Below are 25,904 nucleotides of genomic sequence, written 5' to 3' on the forward strand. Positions count from 1 at the left end.
GTGATTCATGCCTGGAATCCCATTACTTTGGGAAGCCAAAGCAGGTGGATCACTTGAGGCCAGGAGTTCGAGACCAGCCTTGGCCAACACGGTGAAACCCTGTCTCTACTAAAAATATAAAAATTAGCCAGGCGTGGTGGCAGGCGCCTGTAATCCCAGCTACTCGAGAGGCTGAGGCGGGAGAATCGCTTGAACCTGGAAGATAGAGGTTACAGTGAGCCAAGATTGCGCCACTATACTCCAGCCTGGGTGATAGAGCAAGACTCAGACTCAAAGAAAGGAAAAGGAAAAGGAAAGGGAAAAGGAAAAGGAGAAGGAAGGAAGGAAGGAAGGAAGGAAGGAAGGAAGGAAGGAAGGAAGGAAGGAAGGAAGGTCGGCCCTCTGTTGAGTCTCCAAAATCACTCAGAATCAATGCCGAAGATGTGATTTGACCTGTTACCTAACCACTGCTACTCTTATTCCCTTTTGCCCTCTCTCTTCCAGCCCACAGCCCTGATCACTGTTCTCTGAATGGGACAGCAAGCTTCTCCTGCCTTAGGGCTTTTAACATTTTTGTTCTTTCTGGCTACTGATCTTCCACCCAATACTGCACGCCCACTCTCACACTCTTCAGATCTTTTTCGAATGGTATTCAGTGAGACCTTTCCCCACCAAGCCGATTTAAAATTACAACCCCAACTACCCCTCTCTATGCCAGTCTCCCTTACTTCTTTCCATAGCACTTATCACTATCTGATAGTATATATTTTTTAAGTATTTATTCATTGTTTGTCTCTCCCAATTACAACACAGTCCCTAGGAGGAAGAAATTTTTGACTGTTTTGATAGCTGACATTTCCCTAGCATCTGAAATAGTACCTAGTACATATCATGCAATAAATACTTGTAGGATGTGAATATATCAGGTTGGTAGAAACATAAATGGGTTTACTTCTTTTGAGAGCAATGTGCTTATCTCAGTTAAATTTATAAACATAACTTTGACCCAGCATTCCACTTAAAAGTAAATGCTATGTACTTTTGAATCTTCGTATTTCTGCAAAGCAATATAAACAAGTATACATACTTGTGTCTTCAATAGCAGAAGCCTGGAAACAACCTAAATGTCCATTAGTAGGAGGCAGGTTAAGTAAATTACGTGTCAGCCAGGCACGGTGGCTCACGGTGGATCACCTGGGGACAGGAGCTGGAGACCAGCCTGGCCAACATGGCAAAACCCCATCTCTACAAAAAATACAAAAATTAGCCAGGTGTGGAGGCACATACCTGTAATCCCAGCTACCTGGGAGCCTGAGGCACAAGAATCTCTTGACCCCAGGAGGCGGAGGTTGCAGTGAGCCAAGACTGGCCTGCGTGATACAGCAAAACTCTGTCTCCAAAAAAATGAATAAATGGGCCGGGCGCGGTGGCTCAAGCCTGTAATCCCAGCACTTTGGGAGGCCGAGGCGGGTGGATCACGAGGTCAGGAGATCGAGACCATCCTGGCTAACATGGTGAAACCCCGTCTCTACTAAAAATACAAAAAAATAGCCGGGCGAGGTGGCGGGCGCCTGTAGTCCCAGCTACTCGGAGGCTGAGGCGGGAGAATAGCGTGAACCCAGGAGGCGGAGCTTGCAGTGAGCCGAGATCGCACCACTGCACTCCAGCCTGGGCGACACAGCGAGACTCCGTCTCAAAAAAAAAAAAAAAAAAAAAAAAAAAAAAAAAAAAAAAAAATGAATAAATAACAAATTATGTGTTGACAGAGAATTCTAAGAAAAAAACTTATGTACATAATAGAATATATACCACCATTTACATGAAAAGGAAAAATTAGGGCTTATATGTATACTTATTTGCAGCACAGATATAATATACTGGCTTATTCCTAGGCTACCTCAAGAAGGATATATGTGACACTCTTAAACATGACCACAACTTTACAAAAAAACTGCAGGACTAAGAGTCGGAGCTAAGAGGAGATTTTTTTCGGGAATCTGAGACTGGAGGATCACTTCAGCCCAGGCAGCTGAGGCCGCAGTGAGCTGTGATTGTGCCATACATATATGCCCCCACACATAAAAGTAGCATAGGGAAAACTGATTTCTAGGTCAACAACTTATGACAGTGGTACATGGTGGCAGAAGGAAGGGAGGCAGAGGAGTCCACGGATCTACGATGGCAGAGGTAAATGAGAAGACAACGGGAAGTGTGAGAACAGGTGTAAAATATAATTCTGAGGCATTCAGTCTCTGAGAGGATGAGAGAAGGTAGTAACAAAAAGGAACTTAAATATCAGACAATATGTAAGGTCTTACAAAGTATAAAGGACAATGAGTGAGGACAGGAAACGGGACAAGGATGAAGGAGAACAGCCACTGCAGTGGCAACACAGACGAAGAAGGAAGGCTGACGTCAGAACAGCAATAGGAGGGGCGCCTGGCCCCTCTAGAATCTGGTGAAGAAGAAGAATGAAACACACAAAAATGATGACTGGAAGCGTCATTCAGGAATCTAGAAAACTCACAACAAGCAATACTCTACGTCTAGAGCCTGTAAGAAAACATCCTTCGAAGCACTTCAGAGGTATTAATGCTGACTGAAAAACTGTGGCCTGCCTGTCACTGACTCACCTGCACAGACCCTTCCCACTTCTCCACCACGCAGTTTGTCTTCTGGCTTGAACAGAGGATCACAGAACCTGCTACTGGGGAAATGACAGAGCATTACAACGTTAATGCTGAGGCCAAAGTACCATCCTAGAACTCAGGTTGAGCCCTGGGGTCTCCTGGCCTTCTGAAGAATGAGGGTGCAATTTCCAAAGATGCACAGAACAAAGTAATGACCTTCTGCTTTACTGACTAAAGCACACACAATCATATGAGCAGAAGGACTAGGGCCATTAGAATCCTAAACTTCAAAGCCATGCTCATTAAACCACTTAAAGTCTACACACATCCACAAATGGGAAAAAGCGAGAATTAACTTTCAGAATTTTACTCACACAGAGAGCTATTCACACCTCGTGTGAGTGGTTGCTGTTTTTCTCTAGCACTACACTCCCACGCAGGGTCCTGAGAGGAATTTAACTACAACCCCTATTCGTAGATGAATTCAACACTCACGTCTGACCTTAACAACATGCTCCCATCAGAACTAAAGCACATGGGCACAATGTGTAGGAAGTTGTTCTGACAGTACTCAAGAATAAAAACTCAAACATGTTCCTGGAGTCCTACTATTTACCCTCTTTGCATTATACTGAGTGAAATTCTTTCTTTCTTTCTTTCTTTTTTGAGACAGTTTCGCTCTTGTTGCCCAGGCTGGAGTGCAATGGTGGAATCTCAGCTCACTGCAACCTCCGCTTCCTGGGTTCAAGCAGTTCTCCTGCCTCAGTCTCCTGAGTAGCTGGGATTACAGGTGTGTACCACCACACCTGGCTAATTTTGTATTTTTAGCAGAGACAGAGTTTCACCATGTTGGCCAGGCTGGTCTCGAACTCCTGACCTTAGGTGATCCGCCCACCTCAGCCTCCCAAAGTGCTGGCATTACAGGCGTGAGCCACCGCGCCATGCCCTATTTCATATTAGAAATGTCCTGGTCCAGGTGCAGTGGCTCACACCTATAATCCCAGCACTTCAGGAGGCTGGAAGTGGGTGAATCATCTGAGTCCAGGAGTTCAAGACCAGGCTAGACAACATAGCGAGACCCCGTCTCTACAAAAATACAAAATTAGCTGGGAGCAATGGTGTGCGCTGCGCCTATAGTCTCAGCTACTTAAGAGGCTGAGGTGGGAGGATGACTTGAGCCCAGGAGTTCAAGGTGGCCTGACAAAGTGAGACCTTGTCATAAAAAAGAAAAGAAACATCCTAGAATATAGGTTTATCCATTAGTTCAAAAAACATTTTTAAGCCAGGTGTAGTGGTGTGCACACGCAGTACCAGCTTCTCAGGAGGCTGAGACAGGAAGATCACTCGAGCCTAGGACTTGAGGTTGCAAATACATGATCATGCCTATGAATAGTCACTGCACTCCAACAGAAAAAAAAAATATATATATATATACACACACACACATACACACACACACATATATATATATTTTTTTGAGACAGATTTTTTTTGAGACAGAGACTCATTCTGTTGCCCAGGCTGGGAGTACAGTGATGTGATCTTGGTTCACTGCAACATCTGCCTCCCGGGTTCAAGCCATTCTCCTGCCTCAGCTTCCCGAGTAGCAGGGATTACAGGCGCGCGCCACTACACCCAGCTAATTTTTGTATTTTTAGTAGAGACGGGGTTTCACCATGTTGGCCAGGTTGGTCTTGAACTCCTGACCTCAGGTGATCCGCCCACCTCAGCCTCCCAAAGTGCTGGGATTACAGGCATGAGCCACTGCGCCCAGCCAAAAAAAAATTTTTTTTCTTTTTTGAGATGGAGTTTCACTCTTGTTGCCCAGACTGGAGCGCAGAGGAGCGATCTCAGCTCACCGCAACCTCCGCCTCCCAGGTTCAAGCGATTCTCCTGTCTCAGCCTCCCGAGTAGCTGGGACTACAGGCATGTGCCACTATGCCCCGCTAATTCTGTATTTTCAGTAGAGACGGGGTTTCTCTGTGTTGGTCAGGCTGGTCTTGAACTCCCAACCCACCTCGGCCTCCCAAAGGGCTAGGATTACAGGTATGAGCCACCGCACGTGGCCCTCCAAAATTTTTTTAATCAATAGTAGACATTATTGGGATGACTGACCAAATTTGAATATCGACTTTGGATTAAATAATACTAATGTATCAATGTTAAACTTCCCGATTTTGATCACCATACTGTAGTTACGAAAGAGAAGTTTTTGTTCTTGGAAAATGCATGCTGAAGTATTTATAGATAAAGGAAGCATGTCCACAACTAGTTTCAAATGGTTCAGGAAAAAAAAAAATCATACACATTTGGAGAAAGAGAGAAGGAAAAATAAAACCACCAAAATGTAAATGATTGGTGAAACTGGGTAAAGGATATATGGGACTTCTCTGTACTATTCCAACTCTTCTATAAAGTTGTAATCAAATAAAAAAGCATAATCATAAAAAATTTAAGTTTCTATCACATATATACCTCCCCATCCACTATATGTTGAAAAAGCTTGATCACCAATTCCTAATGGAGTGTGTCAGAGACATAAGGCTTAGAGCATGATTTAAACCAAAACATACATGACAGGAACCCGAGGTGAGTTGGCTGGAAGCAACTTGCAGGAGGGAGATCAAGTTTGAGATTCTGTACATTCAGAGTGTAGGTTTCTGAACACATGCAGGCACACAGATCCATTAGGCAGTTGGATATACAGATCAGGAGCTCAGAACAGGGCTAGAACAGAAATGGGAACTTGCCAGCTGTCAGACTATCACTGCTGGTGAAGACACAGTGAGAATGTTACTGTGGGCTGGATGCAGTGGCTCATGCCAGTAATCCCAGCACTTTGGGAAGCCAAGGTGGGCAGGATCACTTGAGCTCAGAAGTTCAAGACCAGCCTAGGCAACATGACAAGATCCCAACTCTGCAAAAAATCCAGATCCAAAAATTAGCAGGGTGTGATGTGGTAAACGTCTGTAGTCCCAGCTACTTGGGAGGCTGAAACATGAGGATTGCTTGAGCCTGGGAGGTGGACGTTGCAGCGAGCCGTGATCACGCCACTGCCCTCCAGCCTGGGTGACAAAGCAAGACCCTGTCTCAAAACAAAAACAAAAAAAACAAAAAAAAAAGAATCACAAAGCAGGAGGAGGGCTTGGTGACTCATGCCTGTAATTCCAGCACTTTGAGAGGCTGAGGTGGGTAGACTGCTTGAGCCCAGGAGTTCAAGACCAGCCTGCACAACAAAGTGAGACCTTATCACTAAACAAAAATACAAAAAATTAGCCAGGTGTGGTGGTATGTACCTGTAGTCCCAGCTACTTGCAAGGTTGAGACAAAAGGACTGCTTAAGCCTGGGAGGTTGAGGTTGCAGTGAGCCGGAAAAAAAAAAAAATTAAGAATCACAAAGCAGATGAAAACTGAAACATAACAAAATGAACTTAAGACGAAAATTTTAAGAAGCAAGCAAAGCTACAGACTGCAAAAGAAAAACAGAGGAAATGAGTAAAGAAACAGTCACCCAAAAGAAGCGAATGGACAGTAAACAGAAGAATAGGAATGGACATCCTATTATTGTTCCATTTGATTTTTTTTTAAGGATGCAATAATGAAATTTTGAGGGATTTTTGTTTCCTCAATTAATAGATTTTCCCTGATTGTTGCACCTGGGCTATTAGCAGTATCCTCAGTCTTTCTGCTCACACCCCCACCGACCCAGGCAGCGTGGATAATCTATATTTATATAATCATAACCTATATCTGACCCCAAAAGCCAGTATCTTATCTAATGTAAAAACATTGAAAAGCAAATCATCATAATAAAAGTAACAGAAAAACACTGAAGGCATTTCTATTAGATTCTAAACAGACAAGGATGCCCACTGCCTCAATTATGTAATCTAATTACAAATAACTAAGTAAGGAAAACAGAGAATAATATTAATATGTAGAAATCAACAGCTTTATATATAGCAACAATGACTCCATTCATAATAGCAACATAAAACAAAATATCCAGAAATAAACTTATTAAGAAGTGTCCAAATCTGTATGAAAAAAAATTTTAAACACCCCAGACGACCCAAAAAGAAATCAGAATACATACCACGCACATAAAAAGGAATATTTAATGTCATAAAAATGTCCCTATTCCCAAGTTATATTACAAATTTAATGCAATCCCAATAAAAATAACAAAATAAGTTCTATCTTTTCCCCTTCTGGAACTAGACAAGCTAATCCTAAAGTTTACAAAGAAAAATAAACAAGCAAGAATAGCCAGGAACCACTGAAAACGACGAGCAATTAGGAGACTAACTATACCACAAAGTAAAACACAATGATAAAGCCTCAATAGTAAAAAGATAAATATTTTCCCTGGTTGTTACACCTGGGCTATAGCAGTGTCCTCAGTCTTTCTGCTCATACCCAGAAACAGACCAAATAAATGTGAGAATTTAGTATATAATCAAAGTGGCATCTTAAAAATAGTGAACATAAAGACTCTTTTTTGCACTCCAGCCTGGGCGACACAGCGAGACACCATCTCAAAAAAAAAAAAAAAAACAAAAACCAAAAAAAACATAAGTAAAAAGCTCTTTGGTGTGGTGCGGGGATGCCTCTGCGCTCACCAACCACAGGGAGCTCATTCTAAGCATAGCTATGTTTAAAAAAAAAAAAACTATTATTACTAAATTGAAACAAACAAAACCTCCTGATTCTGCAAGATTAAACAAAAAAGAAACAACCACTGTGAACAATGTCAAATGCAAATGAAAAACTTAAAAAAAAAAAAAAACCACCACTCATTTCATATAGGGTTAACCTTTCTAATGTATAAACAGCTCCTCTAAGGAAAAGACACCCCATAGAAAAATGGTGAAAAGGATATGAATAGACAGTTCCTAGATTAATACATACGGGTCTTTAAACATATAAAAAAAAATTCTCTCTCACTCATAAGAAGGGATGTAAATGAAACCTACACTGAAGTTCTGATTGTCTCTTATGCCCCTAGCTAAATATCAAATATTCAACACTACACATGGTGAGCTTGAGGGGAAGGTGCTCTTGCACATGTTCGTGGGAGTGTAAGTACTTACCCACTGGGCAGTGCCATTTGTATTAATAGCAGTCTAGTTTAGAGCTACTCCTGTGTCAGTATAAAATGGCACACATAAAAGTTATTCATTACTGCATTGTTAGCAACAGCAGAAGACGGGAAACAAACCAAATACTCAACAACTGGATTAACTGAATCAACTATGGTGCATCCAAACAATGACATCTTATTTATACAGCAGCTAAAAAAAAAAAAATTATTTTTAAAGATTATGATTCAGAAGGAACATCTTGGCTGGGTGCAGTGGCTCACACCTGTAATCCCAACACTTTGGGAAGCCAAGAGAGGAGGGCTGCTTGAGCTCAGGAGTTCGAGACCAGTCTGGGAAACATAGTGAGACCTCGTCTCTTCAGAAAGTAAAAAAGCCAGGTGTGGTGGTCCCAGCTACACAGGAGGCTGAGGCAGGAGGATCACTTCAGCCCAGGAGTTGGAGGCTGCAGTATGCCACGTTCACACCACTGCACACCAGCTTAGGTGACAGAGCGAGACTATTTCAAAAAAAAAAAAAAAAGGAAGGGCTATCTCCAGGACATATTGTTATTAAGGAAAGTGAGATACAGAGAGGTGCATATGGTATGCTATCTTTTATGTAAGGAGGGGGGAAATAGGAGTGAAGAAAAATATATACTAGTGAGAAAACAAAAAAACAAAAAACCCACTTGAACAAAAAACAAGAAGCAAACAAAAAAAACAAGACATGTTTATATAAGACAAAGAAGAATGTGACTGGGTGGGGAAGGGAGCAGAATAAGATATCTCTGTGAGACAGATCTTTGTTGAATCACAGAAATGAATTACTCACTTCAATAGTAATCAAATTCATTTTTTAAAAAGCAGTCCCTTGGCCTGGCAAGGTGGCTTATGCCTGTAATCCCAGGTGGATCATGAGATCAGGATATCAAGACCATCTCGGCTAACACGGTGAAACCCTGTCTCTACTAAAAATACAAAAAATTAGCTGGGTGTGGTGGTGGACGCCTGTAGTCCCAGCTACTCGGGAGGCTGAGGCAGGAGAATGGTGTGAACCCGGGAGGCAGAGCTGGCAGTGAGCCAAGATCACACCACTGCACTCCAGCCTGGGTGACAGAGCGAGACTCTGTCTCAAAAAGAAAAAAAAGCAGTTCCTTAACCTGAAAACAACAAATGACCGGACGCGGTGGCTCAAGCCTGTAATCCCAGCACTTTGGGAGGCCGAGACGGGCGGATCACGAGGTCAGGAGATCGAGACCATCCTGGCTAACACGGTGAAACCCCGTCTCTACTAAAAAATACAAAAAACTAGCTGGGCGAGGTGGCGGGCGCCTGTAGTCCCAGCTACACGTGAGGCTGAGGCAGAAGAATGGCGTAAACCCGGGAGGCGGAGCTTGCAGTGAGCTGAGATCCAGAGATCCGGCCACTGCATTCCAGGCCAGGCGACAGAGCAAGACTCCGTCTCAAAAAAAAAAACAAAAAAAAACAAAAAACAAATTAACCCAACTGTATGTTAACTTTGCAACATAATTCCTCAGAAAAACAATTTCAAATGACTTTAGAACAGAGTGCTTTTGACTACACACATCTTCAGTGAGATGCATTTTAAAAGGTGGGCTCGGTGGCTCATGCCTGAAATTCCAGCACTTTGGGAGGCCAAGGCGGGTAGATCACTTGAGGTCAGGAGTTGGAGACCAGCCTGGCCAACATGGTGAAACACCGTCTCTACCAAAAACACAAAAATTAGCTGGGCATGGTGGCTGGCACCTATAATCCCAGCTACTTGGGAGGCTGAGGCAGGAGAATCCACTGAACCTGGGAGGCAGATGTTGCAAGTGAGCTGAGATCACACCACTACACTCCAGCCTGGGCGAAAGAGTAAGACAACATTTCAAAAAACAAAAAAAATTAGCTGGGCGTGCTGGTGGATGCCTGTAATCCCAGCTACTAGGGAGGCTGAGGCAGGAGAATCACTTGAACCCAGGAGGCAGAGGTTGCAGTGAGCTGAGATTGTGCCACTGCACTCTAGCCCAGGCAATACCGCGAGACTCTGTCTCAAAAAAAAAAAAAAAAAAAAAAAAAAAGGAAAAAGAAAAAAAAAACGTGCATTTTAAGAACAAAAATAGCGGCCGGGCGTGGTGGCTCAAGCCTGTAATCCCAGCACTTTGGGAGGCCGAGACGGGCGGATCACGAGGTCAGGAGATCGAGACCATCCTGGCTAACACAGTGAAACCCCCGTCTCTACTAAAAAATACAAAAAAAAAAAACTTAGCCGGGCGAGGTGGCAGACGCCTGTAGTCCCAGCTACTCGGGAGGCTGAGGCAGGAGAATGGCGTGAACCCGGGAGGCGGAGCTTGCAGTGAGCTGAGATCCGGCCACTGCACTCCAGCCTGGGTGACAGAGCGAGACTCCGTCTCAAAAAAAAACAAAAATAGCTACATATATTAAAGAATTTTTTAACATGATACAGTATGTTTACAGTTACTACTAATATCAGCATTGTTACTGAAACCATTTTCTTTACATTGCAGGATAAAGCAAAGAAAATAAGTACTTATAACTTGTTTCAAGTTTTTACTATAAAATACAACTAGGAGGCCAGGCACGGTGGCTCATGCCTGTAATCCCAGCACTTTGGGAGGCTGAGGTGGGGGGATCACCCGACGCCAGGAGATCGAGACCATCCTGGCTAACACGGTGAAATCCCATCTCTACTAAAAATATAAAAAATTAGCTGAATGTGGTGGCACGTGCCTGTAGTCCCAGCTACTCGGGAGGCTGAGGCAGGAGAATCACTTGAACCCAGGGGGTGGAGGTTGCAGTGAGCTGAGATCCTGCCACTGCACTCCAGGCTGGGCAACAGAGCAAGACTCTGTCTAGAAAAAAAAATAAAAATAAACAACTAGGAGCTAAGAAATTAGGTAAAAATACTATACCATTTAAACTGAATTAGAAATACAAATATGGACTCATGATTTTTAAAAATACATTTAAAATGTATTTTTTAAATGTTCTGGCATTTAAAATGGCCTTAAAACAATGTTACCCCTGGCCAATGAGCACACCCTCCATCTTATCTCTAACACTATTCTCCAATAAAAGGAACCAGAGCTCCTTGGAAAAGTGGCCAATTCCAAGTCTGGGAGGAAGGTTCAAGTAAGCCTGCAGTGCAGGAAAACCTTCCAAGATAAATGATGTCTGTCGAAATGAGACAAGAATGACCTGAAGGGGTGTCCACTGGCATCAAAAAGTGCAGCTGATTCTAGAACACGCTAAATATACACAACTTTAGGATGACGTTTAAGAAAGAAAAAGCCAGGGGGAAAAAAAAAGATATAATTTGACATAACAATCAAATAAATGTAAAAGGAATAAAAAGACAAGAGAAATTAAGACTACACTTCCAGCGATCATTTTTAGTTTGTTCCTAGAAGTTTCTCTTAACGTATAGAGTACTATATTTTTATACAAAACAAACAACAACGAAAAACCCAGAAAATCATCACTTTACAAGCCCTGTAGAAAGTTACTCATCCAGCCAAGAATTATTTATTGGTTCTAAAACCATCCACTAAATGATTGATGGAGAATGAACCAAAGTAAACATAACATTTTGGTTAAAGGGAAGTAACAATCACCAGCCATCTGGTATATCTCTCCTAATGGTATGCAATTTGAAGTACGTAAGATCACCTCTGATGTATTCTGGCCAAAAATGAATCACAATTAGAATTAAAAAAAAAAAAAAAATCAGAGATTTTGAATTAGAACCATGTGAAAGCAATCATAGAAATCAAAGAACAAATCTCCCAAAGGAGCGGGTGGTGATGACTTTCTAAAGATAAATATAACTCAAACACAGAAATCTAACTTCCTGCCTGGGCAACACAGTAAGACCCTATCGCTATAAAAAAAAAAAAGTTTAACAATTAGCAGGCTGTGGTGGCACACCTGTAGTCCCAACCACTGTGGGGGTGGGGCTGAGGTGGGAAGGTCTCTCGAGCCCAGGAGGTGGATGGTGCAGTGAGCTGTGATCGCACCAGTGCACCCAGCCTGAGCCACAGAGTGAGACCCCATCTCAAAAAACAAAAAACAAATCTAACTTCCTCATTCCAGTTAAAAAAGGAAACATCCACAGAAAATTTGAAGTAAAAAAAATAAAATATAGAAATATCAGGCCTGGCACAGTGGCTCACGCCTGTAATCCCAGGACTTTGGGGAGGCTGAGGCGGGTGGATCACGATGTCAGGAGACCCATACCATCCTGGCTAATACTGTGAAACCCCATCTCTACTAAAAATACAAAAACAAAATTAGCCAGATGTGGTGGCAGGCACCTAAAGTCCCTGCTACTCAGGAGGCCGAGGCGGGAGAATGGCGTGAACCAGGGAGGCGGAGCTTGCAGTGAGCTGACATCAGGCCACGGCACTCCAGCCTGGCCAACAGAGTGAGATTCCGTCAAAAAAAAAAAAAAAAAAAAAAAATATATATATATATAAACAAAAAAAGTACATCTACATATCTTATTCTTTCAGAAATTCCTACCAGACACAGTACTAATGGCTGGACTATATTTTCTGAGGAAGCATTTTTTTGCAGCTAGTAATAAAAAGTACTAGTATTTAACATTAATCAAGTACTTACTGCACACTTGGGACTATTCTTAGAATTTTACATGTATTAACTTCTGGAGCTGCACAACCACCCTTTGAATCAAATATTGCTATTATCTGTATACTATGAAATGAGCAACTGAGGCCCAAGGTTTAAGTACCTACCTGAGGTCCCCAAGGTAAAAAGTGGCAGAGGAAGGAGTTAACACAGGAAGTCTGGCTCCTTGGCCTATGTCTTCCTTTAAAAAAAAAAAAAAAAAAAAAAAAATTAGCTCACGCCTGTAATCCCAGCACTTTGGGAGGGCGAGGCAGGCGGATCACATGAGTTCAGGAGTTCGAGACCAGCCTGGTCAACATGGTGAAACCCCATCTCTACTAAAAATACAAAAATTAGCCAGGCATGGCAGCACACTGCACTCCAGCCTGGGTGACAGAGCAAGACTCCATCTCAAAAAAATAAAATAAAATAAAACAAAAAATAAATTTTAGTATATATATTACATTCATAGAAAACAAACATAAATGCCTATTTGCCTTTGCCCTGTCTATTCCAGTACCCCCACCCCCAACAGATAGCCAGTTTTATTAGTTTCTTATGTATCTTTTGAATTTTTTTTTTTTGAGACAGAGTTTCACTCTTGTTGCCCAGGTTGGAGTGCAATGGCGCAATCTCTGTTCGCCGCAACCTCCGCCTCCTGGGTTCAAGCGATTCTCTTGCCTCAGCCTCCCGAGTAGCTGGGATTAACAGGCATGCACCAGGCCAGCTTGCTAATTTTGTATTTTTAGTAGAGATGGGGTTTCTCCATGTTGGTCAGGCTGGTCTCAAACTCCTGACCTCAGGTGATCGGCCCGCCTTGGCCTCCCAAAGTGCTGGGATTATAAATACATATTCTTATTACCCCTTTTCTTATTCCAAATGCATCGTGCATCATACTCTACATTCTGCACCTTGCTCTCAGTTAACAATACATTTGGAAGTTATTTCAGTCTCAGTATATAAAGAGCTTCCTCCTCATTCTTTTCTACAGCTATGTATGATTTTGTTGTATTGATGTACACCAAACTCCCAGTGATTTTGTTGTATCGATGTACACCAAACTCCCAATGATGGGCATGAACTGTTTTTTTTTTTTTCTTTCTTTCTTCTCTCTCTCTCCTTTCTTTCTTATGACAGGGTCGGCCGGGCGCAGTGGCTCGTGTCTGTAATCCTAGCATTTTGGGAGCCCGAGGTGGGCAGATCACTTGAGGTCAAGAGTTTGAGACCAGCCTGGTGAAACCCCTTCTCTACTAAAAATACAAAAAAACTAGCCAGGCGTGGTGGCGGGCACCTGTAATCCTAGCTACTCGGGAGGCTGAGGCAAGAGAATCGCTTGAACCCAGGAGGCAGAAGTTGCAGCCAGCACAGATTGTGCCACTGCACTCTAGCCTGAGCAACAGAGAGACTCCATCTCAAAAAAAAAAAAAAAAGACAGGGTCTGGCTGTCAACCAAGCTGGAATGCAGTCGCCAGGATCTCTGCTCACTGCAGCCTTTACCTCCTGGGCTCAAGTGATCCTCCCACCTCAGCCTCCCAAGCAGCTAGGACTACAGGAGATCTCACTATGTTGCCCACGCTGATCTCTAACTCCTGGACTTGAGCCATCTTCCTGCCTTGGCCACCTAAACTGCTGGGATTACAGGTCTGAGCACCACGCCCGGCCTGAGGCTTTACATTTTAAAATGTGTCGGGCCCCCACCTCCCCACACCTCAACGCCTTTTTTTTTTTTTTTGGAGAGGGAGTCTCGCTCTGTCGCCCAGGCTGGAGTGCAGTGGCGCCATCTCGGCTCACTGCAAGCTCCGCCTCCCAGGTTCACGCCATTCTCCTGTCTCAGCCTCCCCCATAGATGGGATTACATGTGCCCACCACCACGCCCGGCTAATTTTTTAATATTTGTTTTAGTAGAGACAGGGTTTCACCGTGTTAGTCAGGATGGTCTTGATCTCCTGACCTCATGATCCGCCCGCCTCGGCCTCCCAAAGTGCTGGGATTACAGCCTGGCCAACGCCTTTTATTTTTCAGTTACTGGCTCTTGCAGCTTGTTTATTTTTCCATAGTAAGTCTAGGATCAGTTCCCCTAGTTCCAAAAGAGAAAAGCCTGTCCATACTTTCACTAGGATCACATTATTATTATATTATTATTATTATTATTATTATTATCTGAGACGGAGTCTCGCTCTTGTCCAGGCTGGAGTGCAGTGGCGAGATCTCGGCTCACTGCAACCTCCGCCTCCCGATTCAAGCGATTCTCCTGCCTCAGCCTCCGCAGTAGCTGAGATTACAGGCGCCCACCACCACATCCGGTTAATTTTTGTAGTTTTTTATTTTTATTTTTTAGTAGAGATGGGATTTCACAATGTTGGCCAGGTTGGTCTCGAACTCCTGACCTCAAGTAATCCACCCATCTCTGCCTCCCAAAGTGCTAGTATTACAGGCACCAGCCACCGCGCCCGACCAAGATCACATTTAATTTTATACATTTACTTAAGTTTGCGCACACTTCTTAATGTCACATGGTATATTTATTTGTTCACATGTCATGCCCCTTAGTAGTATTTTAAAGTTCTTTCCCAATAGTTTTGAACCTTTCCTAAGTTTCTTCCACAATACTTTATCTTTTTACTGCTATTGTAAATATTAGTTTTCTTCAATTATGTATTCTAATTGATATTTGTAAATCAGAAAGCTATTTATTTGTAGATATTAATTTGGTACTCAATTAATTTAACTTTTTATAATTTAAAACTATGTCAATGACGACGGCGGGTGGGGGGTGACTTCCTTAGAAAAAGCATCTTTGGAGACGTCAGTAGTTTTATCACTTCACAAAATCCATACAACCTGAGAACGCCTCGACTCACTAAGAAATTAAGACACCTAGGATTTAGTCCAGACTCATAGATAAACACAGCAACAATTAAGCTTTCTTCAAAAAATGAGGATAACTGTGCCTAACCTAAAACCTTTGACTCCCTCATCCTGGGCGCCGTTATATGGCATTGCTTCTTAAAGCGTACAATGTTATTTAACCTAGGGGTCTGCTTAACAGCCCTATTAAAACACCCCAAAGATTTAGGGATTTGAACAGTTTGAAGCAGGCGCCCCGAAACAAAAGTTCTTCTGAAACACTCGTTTAAAAAAAAAAAAAAGTCACGGTGATTTGCATTCCACTCCAATTAAAAATAAATGCTTTTATATAAAAACTCGTTTTTAAATTATTCAACACTTAGCTTTTCCACCCCTTCCATTTTCAAGTAAAAAAGACGCTCCAGGAAGATGGCACCGTTATAATTATCAGCACTTTCCACAAGGGAAGTGCAGCTCAAACCTTATACCTCAATGTTGGTCTCCTACATCTCCCTCTTAGGCACAATCACACACAATCCCATACCCGGTTTCACATTCACTCAACAATCCCAAACATCGGGTCAAACTTTGCGGACAAACTCAGGGTCACACTGGCTCAAACCCGCCTCAGAGGCCCCCACCTCCGCCCTGCACGTAGGCCAGAAGCTCTTAGACCCACTCCCTGCCCTCGCGCCGCGCCCCTAAAGATCAGGAATCCTCCCCTTTAACCTCCCCGGTCCGACCGACCCGAGACGCCCAGATCCCACCTCCTACTTTCGCGCCACGTGGACCCAGGGGCCGTACTGACCCGCGGACAAAGACCAAAATGTCCACTCGGTGCGCTACGCTTGCGCACTCCGAAGGCGAGGAAGCACTCCCAGAAGTCTCCGCGACGCGGCCCGCCTCGGTCACCGCGGCCAGGCCCAGGCTGGTACTGAATTACCTTCTATTACCAGCAACGCCGCTTCTCGGGCCTTGGACTACATTTCCCTTGAGGCTTTACTGGTCGACTCTCTGTCTCCTCCCCTCCCCCCGCGAACCTGGGTGCCTCCTTCTGTGACGATGGAGCTCTTGAGGTAAGTAGTCCTTTAGCGTTAGATGACTTCAAGCTTGCTGGAGGGGCTGGAGTGGCGACGCCCTCTCCGAAGCCTCGCGGGCGCAAAAATGTCAAAACGGGTCAGGCCCCGACTCAGAAATAAGAGAACGCCATTTTGTCTCTGGCCGATGTGGCTCTGGACTACAATTCCCAGAGCCCACAGCGGCCTGACGTTACGTCGTTCTTGACGTCGTGGCGAGCTTGTTAGCTCCGCAAGGACCCGGACGCGACCAGGGGAGGCAGAAGGTGAGGGGTCTGGGAGTCCTGGGCGGGGCCGGGGCGTGTCCGGAGCCTCGGATCTGTGCGCGCAGGCGGGAGCGGGCTGCGGATGCGCGGTTCTGAATGTGTCTTTGTGACTGTATGGCCGGGTGTGGGTGTCTGCAACGGTGCAGGTGTAACCGCCTGTCTCCAGGGTGTCTGTCTGGTGGTTTTTTTGTAACCATGTGTGATAGTGAGTAGTGGGGTGCAGGGTCCTTGTGACCGGGGGTGACACTGCGTGTGTCCCCGTTGTAGATGTGGCCTGTTCGCCCTGTTCCTGGGGTGTGAGTACAGTTGTGACTGTGTGACCACTGCGGGTGTGCGGTTGTGATTCATGTCTCCAAGGTTTATGCGTGGTTTTGGTTGTCTGTGCTTGTGACTATGCGGTGACGCCGCTTGTGTGTTCCTGTGTCCCTTGGTGTGTGTGTGGCAGGGGGATGAGTGGTGCTGTGTATGCAGGAGTGGGATTCCACTGCTTGTGTGAGTGTGACTGTGTGTATGTCCACAGTGAAAGTTCAGTTGTGACTGGGTGCCGTAAAGTACCAGTGATGGCGTGTGTCCCCTGAGTGGGTGTGTGATTGTGACTACATGAGGAATTTGTGGGTGTTGGTGTGTGGAACTTGTGACTATATGGGAGTGACTGTGTATCACAGTGGAGAGTAGATTGTGTGACTAGGTGTGTCTTAGCGGGTATGTGATTGTGACTGTAGAGGTATTGTGACTGGAAAGATATGGAGGTGAAAGTGAGTCTGTGATTGTGTACTGTGTGTCTCAGGAGTGAATGTAGGGCCAGGTTTGGTGGCTCACATCAGCACTCTGGGAGGCCGAGGTGGGAGAATCACTTGAGCCCAGGAGTTCGAGACCAGCCTGGCCTGTACAAAAAAAAAAATTAAAGGCCGGGCTTAGTGGCTCACGCCTGTAATCCCAGCACTTTGGGAGGCCGAGGTGGGTGAATCACGTGCGGTCAGGCGATCTAGACCAGCCTGGCCAACATGATAAAACCCCATCTCTACTAAAAGTACAAAAATTAGCTGAGTGTGGTGGCAGACGCCTGTAATCCCAGCTGTTCAGGGGCTGAGGCGGGAGAATCGCTTGAACCCAGGAGGCAGAGGTTGCAGTGAGCCGAGATCGCACCATCGCACTCTAGCCTGGGGGACAAGAGCAAGACTTCATCTCAAAAAAAAAAAAAAAATTAAAAATTATCTGAGTGTGGTGGCCCGCGCCTGTGGTCCCAGCTACCCAGGAAGCTGAAGTGGGAGGATCTCGAACTTGAGAGGTCAAGGCTGCAGTGAGCTATGTTTGAGCCACTGCACTCCAGCATGGGTGACAGAGCGAGACCCTGTCTCGAAAATATGAAAGGGTGGATTTGTGGTTATGTTTGTGTGACACTAACTGTATGTGCAGCACAAAGTGTGCTAGTGACTCTAGTGCTTGACCCATGCAGAATCTTTGAAGTTAGGACAGATTCTGGCCCTGGACAGTAGTGACCTCAGCCTTTCTGAGTGACACTGGATTTAGGCAAATGCCTGGTCTTCTCTGACCACACTCCCCTATGTGGTAGGGAAGGGGTATGATGGTTCAAAAATGACCTGGTTGTTCATGATTCCTTTCTCTTAACCCTTCTCCAAGAAAGGTGCCAAGTTCAAGTACATCAAGTTTTATTCTATTTCCCTGAAATCCTTCTTGTTTTTCAGCACATGCTTTTCTTTCCCTCTTCTAAAACTTCAGAACCACCGCACCATCACCCTCACCCCCACCAAAGTAACCTGGTCTCCAGTATTTGCCATAGGAGTAATTTACTGGATGCCTTGGAGATGTACTGAAAGGCCTATGTCCTCTCTGCTCCCTACATACCTAATGTTCTTTTAAATTTTTTTCTTTGCTTTTCATTTTGAATTAATTTAATACTTTAAAATGTTACAAAAATAGAATTCCCATTTACTCTTGTTTTTTTCTTTCTTTTCTTTTTTTTTTTTTTTTTTTTTTTTGAGATGGAGTCCTGCTGTGTCACCCAGGCTGGAGTGCAGTGCTGTGATAGCTCACTGCAACTTCCGCCTCCCGGGCCCAAGCGATTCTTCTGCCTCAGCCTCCTGACATGCTGAGATTACAGGCATGTGCTGCCACACCCAGCTGACTTTTTATAATTTTAGTAGAGACGGGGTTTCACCATGTTGGCCAGGCTGGTCCGAACTCCTGGCCTCAAGTGATCCTCCTGCCTCAGCATTCCAAAGTGCTGGGATTAGAGATGTGAACTACCATGTCTGGTCTCCATTTTCCTTTTTGTAACTCCTTTGACACGCCCAGCCAATTTTTTGTATTTTTAATACAGCGGGGTTTCACCATGTTGATCATTTATTTTGTAGAGTCTGTAGTGTAGAATGTTCCTCTCTTTGGGATTATCTGATATTTCCTGTTGATTAAATTCAGATTCTGCCTTTGGGGCAAGAATACTCCAAAAGCGATGTACCCTTCTGAGTGCATCATGCCAGGGACCCACGAGGTCAATTTGTTACACTATGAGTGGTATTAATTTTTTTTGCTTTTTTTTTTTTTTTTTTTGAGACGGAGTCTCGCTCTGTCGCCCAGGCTGGAGTGCAGTGGCCGGATCTCCGCTCACTGCAAGCTCCGCCTCCCGGGTTTACGCCATTATCCTGCCTCAGCCTCCTGAGTAGCTGGGACTACAGGCGCCCGCCACCTCGCCCGGCCAGTTTTTTGTATTTTTTTAGTAGAGACGGGGTTTCACCGTGTTAGCCAGGATGGTCTCGATCTCCTGACCTCGTGATCCACCCGTCTCGGCCTCCCAAAGTGCTGGGATTACAGGCTTGAGCCACCGTGCCCAGCCGAGTGGTATTAATTTTAACCGCTTGGTTAAGATGGTGATTGCCAGATTTCTCTGCTGCAAAGTCACTGTTTTTCCCATTATAATTGATACATGTCTCATGAAGAAATACTTTAAGCCTATGTGAATATCCCGTTTCTTATCCTACTTTCGTTATTAGTCTTATCCATCAATGACGCTTGCCTGAAAAAGTTGTTACCAGCTATTTGTCAAATTGTGGGATTTTTTGGTTTGTTTCCCTCATCCCTTCTATGTTTATCAATTAGATTTTTTTTTTTAATTTGTGTGTGTGTGTGTGTATGTGTGTGTGAGAGATGGAGTTTGGCTCTTGTTGCCCAGCCCGGGAATGCAGTGGCACGATCTAGGCTCACTGCAGCCTCTGCCTCCTGGGTTCAAGCGATTCTCCTGCCTCAGCCTCCCAAGTAGCTGGGATTACAGGCATGCGCCACCATGCCCGGCTAATAATTCTATTTTTAGTAGAGATGGATTTTCACCGTGTTGGACAGGCTGGTCCTGAACTCCTGATCTCAGGTGATCTGCCCACCTTGGCCTCCCAAAATGCTGGTATTACAGGCGTGAGCCACCTTACCCGGCCTTATTCATTAGAATCTTACTGTTAGAAAGATATTTTTCTTCTTCCCCATTTATTTATTTACTTAATTATTTCTGTAAGTATAGACTGGAATTTCTTCTGTAGGTTATAATTTCTTTTATTCTATAGGTTATATATTCATTGCTATCATTTTTTCGCTGAAATTATCATACATTTGGCCACTGGGAGCCCCTTCTAATTGATTCCTGTGTCCTTTCAATGTGGCCTCTTTATTTATTATTTTTATTATTTATTTTCTGGCACTGCAAGGTGTTCCACATTGATATGGTACTTTCCCTACCCCAGTCCTGGAATCTACAAATTTCCCAGGGACTATTGGTTCCTTTTATTAGAAAATGATTTTTTTTAGCCAGGTGTGTTGGCAAGTACCTGTAGTCCCAGCTACTCAGGAGATTAAGGCCGGAGGATTGGTTGAGCCCGGGAGGCAGAGGTTGCAGCAAGCCAAGATTATACCACTGCATTCCAGCCTGGGTGATGAAACAAGACCCTGTCTCAAAAAAAAAAAAAAAAAAAAAGATTTTTTGAAACCAAGGTTAGATATCTCATTGCTTCTGAGATTTCATTGCTTCCAGGTCCTCTCAGCTATGAAATATGTTTATATGTATGTATATAGAAATAATTCATGAGTTCATATAGTATCTCCAATTTCAGTGCAACACTACAGGGTTCATTCTAGACTTCTCTCCATTTCCTTTTTTTTTTTTTTTGAGACAGAGTTTTACTCTTGTTGCCCAGGCTGGAGTGCAATGGCGCCATCTCAGCTCACTGCAACCTCCACCTCCCGGGTTCAAGCAATTCTCCTGCCTCAACCTCCCGAGTGGCTGGGATTACAGGCGCCCACCACCACACCCAGCTAATGTTTTTTTGTATTTTTAGTAGAGACGGGTTTTTGCCATGGTGGTCAGGCTGGTCTCAAACTCCTGACCTCAGGTGATCCTCCCGCCTCTGCCTCCCAAAGTGCTGTAATTGGCCGGGCGCGGTGGCTCAAGCCTGTAATCCCAGCACTTTGGGAGGCCGAGACGGGTGGATCACGAGGTCAGGAGATCAAGACCATCCTGGCGAACACGGTGAAACCCCGTCTCTACTAAAAAATACAAAAAACTAGCCGGGCGAGATGGCGGGCGCCTGTAGTCCCAGCTACTTGGGAGGCTGAGGCAGGAGAATGGCGTGAACCCGGGAGGCGGAGCTTGCAGTGAGCTGAGATCCGGCCACTGCACTCGAGCCTGGGCGGCAGAGCGAGACTCCGTCTCAAAAAAAAAAAAAAAAACAAAAACAAAAAAAAAAACAAAGTGCTGTAATTACAGGCATGAGCCACCACGCCCGGCCTCCATTTCCTTTTTTTAAAATATAATTTTAAATTTTTTTGTGGAGACAAGGGTCCCACTATTTGCCCAGGCTGGTCTCGAGCTCCTGACCTCAAGTGATGCTCCTTCCTCGGCATCCCAAAGTTCTGGGATTATAGATGTGAACCATCATGTCTTGCCTCCATTTTCCTTTTCGTAACTCCTGTCTTCGACCTTGAAAATTGTGGCTCACATGAACCATAATATGTTTTATTTATTTGCTCAGTCCTGTGTAAAAAGTAATTTAAGAATTGCTGACCTCCACATACCATGCAGTTCTTTTTGTCTTTAGTCTTACAGTATATAGTGAAAATACAGTTTTCTAAAACTACTTTCTTCCCTAAACCCTTTGTATTCATAATATTTATGTGTAATATAGATTGTTCATGTGTTACTGTTTGTATTTTATTTTGGGTTCCCCACACATCCTGGTTGAGTTTAATGATTTTTCAGAGTATGTGAAACAATCACATTGTTCTAAAAGTCAAAAGGATTTACTGAGTCACTCCTCCATTATTTCTTCTCTCCTAATGCCACTGCCCATTGTTTTTTGTTTGTTTGTTTGTTTTTTGGTTTTTGCTTTTTTGTTTTGTTTTTTTTTTGAGACAGAGTCCTGCTCTGTCACCCAGGCTGGAGTGCAATGGCCCAATCTCGGCTCACAGCAACCTCCGCCTCTCGGGTTCAAGCAATTTTCCCACCTCAGCCTCCTGAGTACCTGTGATTACAGGCATCCACCATCATGCCCGGCTAATTTTTGTGTTTTTGTGGAAATGGGGTTTCACCCCGTTGCCGCCTGCCTCGGCCTCCCAAAGTGCTGGGATTATAGGCATGAGCCACCGTACCCGGCCCCCATTCTTTCTGCCCAGTTCCCACTTACCTATTTCAGTAACCAATATTGTTACTTTTTTGGTTTTATGGTTAAATAAACATAGGAAAGAATTTACCATTTTAGGGTGCAGTGGCTCACTCCTGTAATCTTGGCGCTATGAGAGGTCGAGGTGGGAGAATTGTTTGAGCCCAGGAGTTTGAGGCCAGCCTGGGCAACATGATGAAACTTCATCTCTACAAAAAATTAAAAACTAGCCAGACGTGGTGATGCACGCCTGTAGTCCCAGCTATTTGGAAGGCTGAGGTAGGAGGATCTCTTGAGTCTGGGAGGTCAAGGTTGCAATGAGCTGTGATCACGCCACTGCACTCCAGCCTGAGTGACAGAATGAGACCCTATCTCAAAAAAATTAAAAACACTGGGAAAAAGGCTTTTGGTTCGAGTTTTTACTCAGAGTGGTTGCTTTTTCAGGAAGAGATTACCAAGGTTAAGATGGAGATTCCTGTACCTGTCTAGCTCCCATAACTTGGCCAACTTTTCCCAGCCCCCCAGCCCAGGCCCTTGTGATGTGGGATCCCGGGCCCTAAAGAATGTCTGCGAATTTCAGAGAAAGGGAACATTTAGGCATACAGCTTCAAATTTTACTAGCTGGTGTAGAGATGGCTCAACTTTCCAGAAGGATTTGTACAAAGTGTTGATGTTGGAGCTCTAAAACAGCATGGTTTTGCTGGGTCAGAATCAACTTGTAGGCTGGGCACAGAGACTCACACCTGCAATCCCAGCACTTTAGGAGGCTGAGGTGGGAGGATCACTTAAGGCCAGGAGTTCAAGACCAGACTAGGCAACATAGTGAGATCCTGTCTTTACAAAAAATTTAAAAATTAGCCAGGTGTAGTGGCGTGCCTGTGGTCTCAGCTATTTGGGAGGCTGAAGCAGGAGAATCACCTTAGCCCAGGAGGCTGAAGCTGTGATTGTGCCACTGCCCTCCAGCCTGGGTGAGAGTGAGATCCTGTCCCCCCCCCAACAACAACAACAAAAAAATTGTCCTGTAACTCATAATTCACATTTTGTTTCACATTGTGGGTTTGTGAAAAATCCCTTTGAGACATATGGAGCTGGAATTGGACAGCTCTGCTGTTATTTCTGAAGCTTCCTCTTTTTAAAAATTGCTCTTTCTCATATTGACCAAGCGTCTGAGTCTGAATTTTTATCTAGTCAAAGTATAGCCTAATTTGTGTACTGGTTAGGACAGGCTAAGTTATGCTGTGGTGGCAAACAACCCGTGAATCTCAGTGGCTTACAGAATAACATTTTACTTCTGCTCATGTACATGTCCAGTGAGGATCAGCAGAGACAGGGTTCCACACCAAAGAAGGTCCGCCACCCTTGGCTGCATCATCTGAAACACAGATGATCACCACATGCACGAAGAGAAAAACTGTGCAGAATTGCACAGTTTTTGCAGTTCTTTCTGGTGCCTTCAACTGAAGTGACAGTCATCACCTCAGCTGAGATTTAACTGGCTAAAGCAGTGCATGGCCCTACCTAAGTGCAAGGGGCTGGAAAATGTCATTTTCTATGTGCCCAAAACTGGATAATGGTGAAACATTAGTAATGCCTACCACACTGGCTGAGACCCATTTCTTTTTCTTTTTTTTTTTGTTTCTTTGTTTGTTTGTTGTTGTTGTCATTTGTTTTGTTTTGTTTTTTTGAGACAGAGTCTTGTGCTAGGCTGAAGTACAGTACCATGATCTCGGCTCACTGCAACCCCCGCCTCCTGGGTTCAAGTGATTCTCCTGCCTCAGCCTCCCGGGTGGCTGGGACTACAGGCATGCACCACTGCACGTGGCTAATTTTTCTATTTTTAGTAGAAATCGGGTTTCACCATGTTGGCCAGGATGGTCTCGATTTCTTGACCTCGTGATCCGCCCACTTAGGCCTCCTATAGTGCTGGGATGACAGGCACGAGCCACCTGCGCCCAGCCAACCCATTTCTTTTTCTATACGTAGGAAGTTGCTTCTGTAAATTAGATGTGATTTCTTTTTGGAGCAAGGAGGACGTCCCTAGACTGTGGAGAGAGGGTTGACAAGGAGCCTGTGCACAAGTGAGCGAGGGGAATGAGGAAGCTGGAAGCCTTTCAGATGAAAGGTCACCTCCTCTGCGTGAGCCAGGACACGCCCCTCAAAAGCTTTAGCACGGAGAAAATCAAGCTCCCCTTCAGTATGCAGGTTCCCAAAGGCACCTCACTGCCACTCATGAATCACTCCATTCATAGCTCCTTTTATAACCCACCCCCCTGTTGAGGATTAATTGTATTACTTATCATTATAGAATATATGCTTGCCAGGTACAGTGGCTCACACTTGTAATCCTAACACTTTGGGAGGCAGAGGCGGGTGGATCACTTGAGTCTAGGAGTTCGAGACCAACCTAGCCAACATGGTGAAACCCCATCTCCACTAAAACTACAAAAATTAGTCAGGTGTGGTGGTGCACACCTGTAATCCCAGCTACTTCGGAGACTGAGGCAGGAGAATTGCTTGAACCTGGAAGGTAGAGGTTGCAGTGAACTGAGATCATGCCTCTGCACTCCACCAAAGTGAGACCTGGTCTCAAACACACACACACACGCACACACACGTGCACGCATGCGCTTTAGGGAAAAACTTGAAAATACAGGAAAAAACAAAGATCCCCCATTTACTATATAACCTAGAGACAAATTTAAAATTTAATTGAAAATCCTTTTAGTCTGTGTTCTATGCTGCATATACACAAGCTATACATGCGTACATATGTATATTTTTCCTTTAAGAATAGGATTACACTACACTTGCTGTTTTATAACCTACATTTTTCACCTAATGTTATTTATTTTACATCATTACATCAACAAATAAAGATATGTATCATTTTGTTTATGGTGACAGTGTTTCCACTATATAGATACACTATAGTTTACTTATTTATTTAATCTTCTTTCCTAGATATTGAAGTTTTCTTTAAATTCACTGTTTCATTGCCAACTGTGTCTCCATCATATACTCCACACACATGTTAATATTTAGGATAGGATTTCAGACTTGGAATTGCTTGATCAAGGGCATGTGTGGTTTAATTTCTACTAACGTTGCCTTGTTGGAAGTTGACACCAGCAATAGCTTACCGCCTGTGTCCATTTCCTCACATCATACTAGTGTGGAATATCATCCATCTTTTAAATCTTTGCCAAATTGATAACTATAAAATAGTATTTCTTTATTGCTTTTAACATTCATTCCCTTCATTACTAAGGAGGTTTAAGAATGTTTGGTAGGTTGGTGGGTCACTTTATTATTTAGTGAATTTCCCATGTATATACCCTTTGCACATTTATCAAAAATTATTGCTATTTTTCTGAAAATTTATTTTATTTTATTTATTTACTTTTTTTTTTTTTGAGACGGAGTCTTGCTCTTTCGCCCAGGCTGGCATCAGTGGCGCGATCTTGGCTCACTGCAACCTCTGCCTCCTGGCTTCAAACAATGCTCATGCCTCAGCCTCCCAAGTAACTGGGATTACAGGTGCTTACCACCATACCCAGCTAACTTTTGTATTTTTAGTAGAAACAGGGCTTCTGTTGGCCAGGCTGGTCTCGAACTCCTGGCCTCAAGTGATCTCCCTGCTTTGACCTTCCAAAGTGCCAGGATTACAGGCATGAGCCACTGTGCCCCGCCCCTTTTAAATATAAACCAGATTA

At 44.1% G+C, this 25,904-nt stretch overlaps 1 protein-coding gene and 1 non-coding gene across 6 annotated transcripts in view; one reads left to right on the forward strand and one right to left on the reverse strand.

Annotated features, from left to right (window-relative positions):
* Window positions 1-1,333: 1,333 nt before the first annotated feature.
* On the reverse strand, window positions 1,334-16,083 carry LOC101022908. Of its 3 annotated transcripts, XR_004180317.1 has the most exons (4): window positions 15,957-16,083; window positions 12,471-12,544; window positions 2,613-2,686; window positions 1,334-1,369 (listed from the first exon to the last, which is right to left on the reverse strand). It is a non-coding gene; the product is annotated as an uncharacterized LOC101022908 (transcript). The 3 variants fall into 3 exon arrangements; XR_004180316.1 differs by lacking the exon at window positions 1,334-1,369 and having other exon boundaries at window positions 1,716-2,683; XR_004180315.1 differs by lacking the exon at window positions 1,334-1,369 and having other exon boundaries at window positions 1,716-2,686.
* The window catches only part of LOC101022310 (zinc finger protein 565), a 38,203-nt gene continuing 28,367 nt past the window's right edge, over window positions 16,069-25,904 (forward strand). The window contains exon 1 of one of the 3 annotated variants that reach the window (XM_003915393.3): window positions 16,069-16,265. The gene's annotated coding sequence lies outside the window, so the exon portion shown is untranslated. Of the gene's footprint in view, window positions 16,266-16,442; window positions 16,532-25,904 lie in introns of those variants that run through there. The other 2 variants (XM_003915392.4, XM_009194234.3) reach the window with 2 other exon arrangements.

The sequence above is a fragment of the Papio anubis genome, chromosome 20 (genome assembly GCF_008728515.1).
Source record: "Papio anubis isolate 15944 chromosome 20, Panubis1.0, whole genome shotgun sequence".
Taxonomy (NCBI): domain Eukaryota; kingdom Metazoa; phylum Chordata; class Mammalia; order Primates; family Cercopithecidae; genus Papio; species Papio anubis.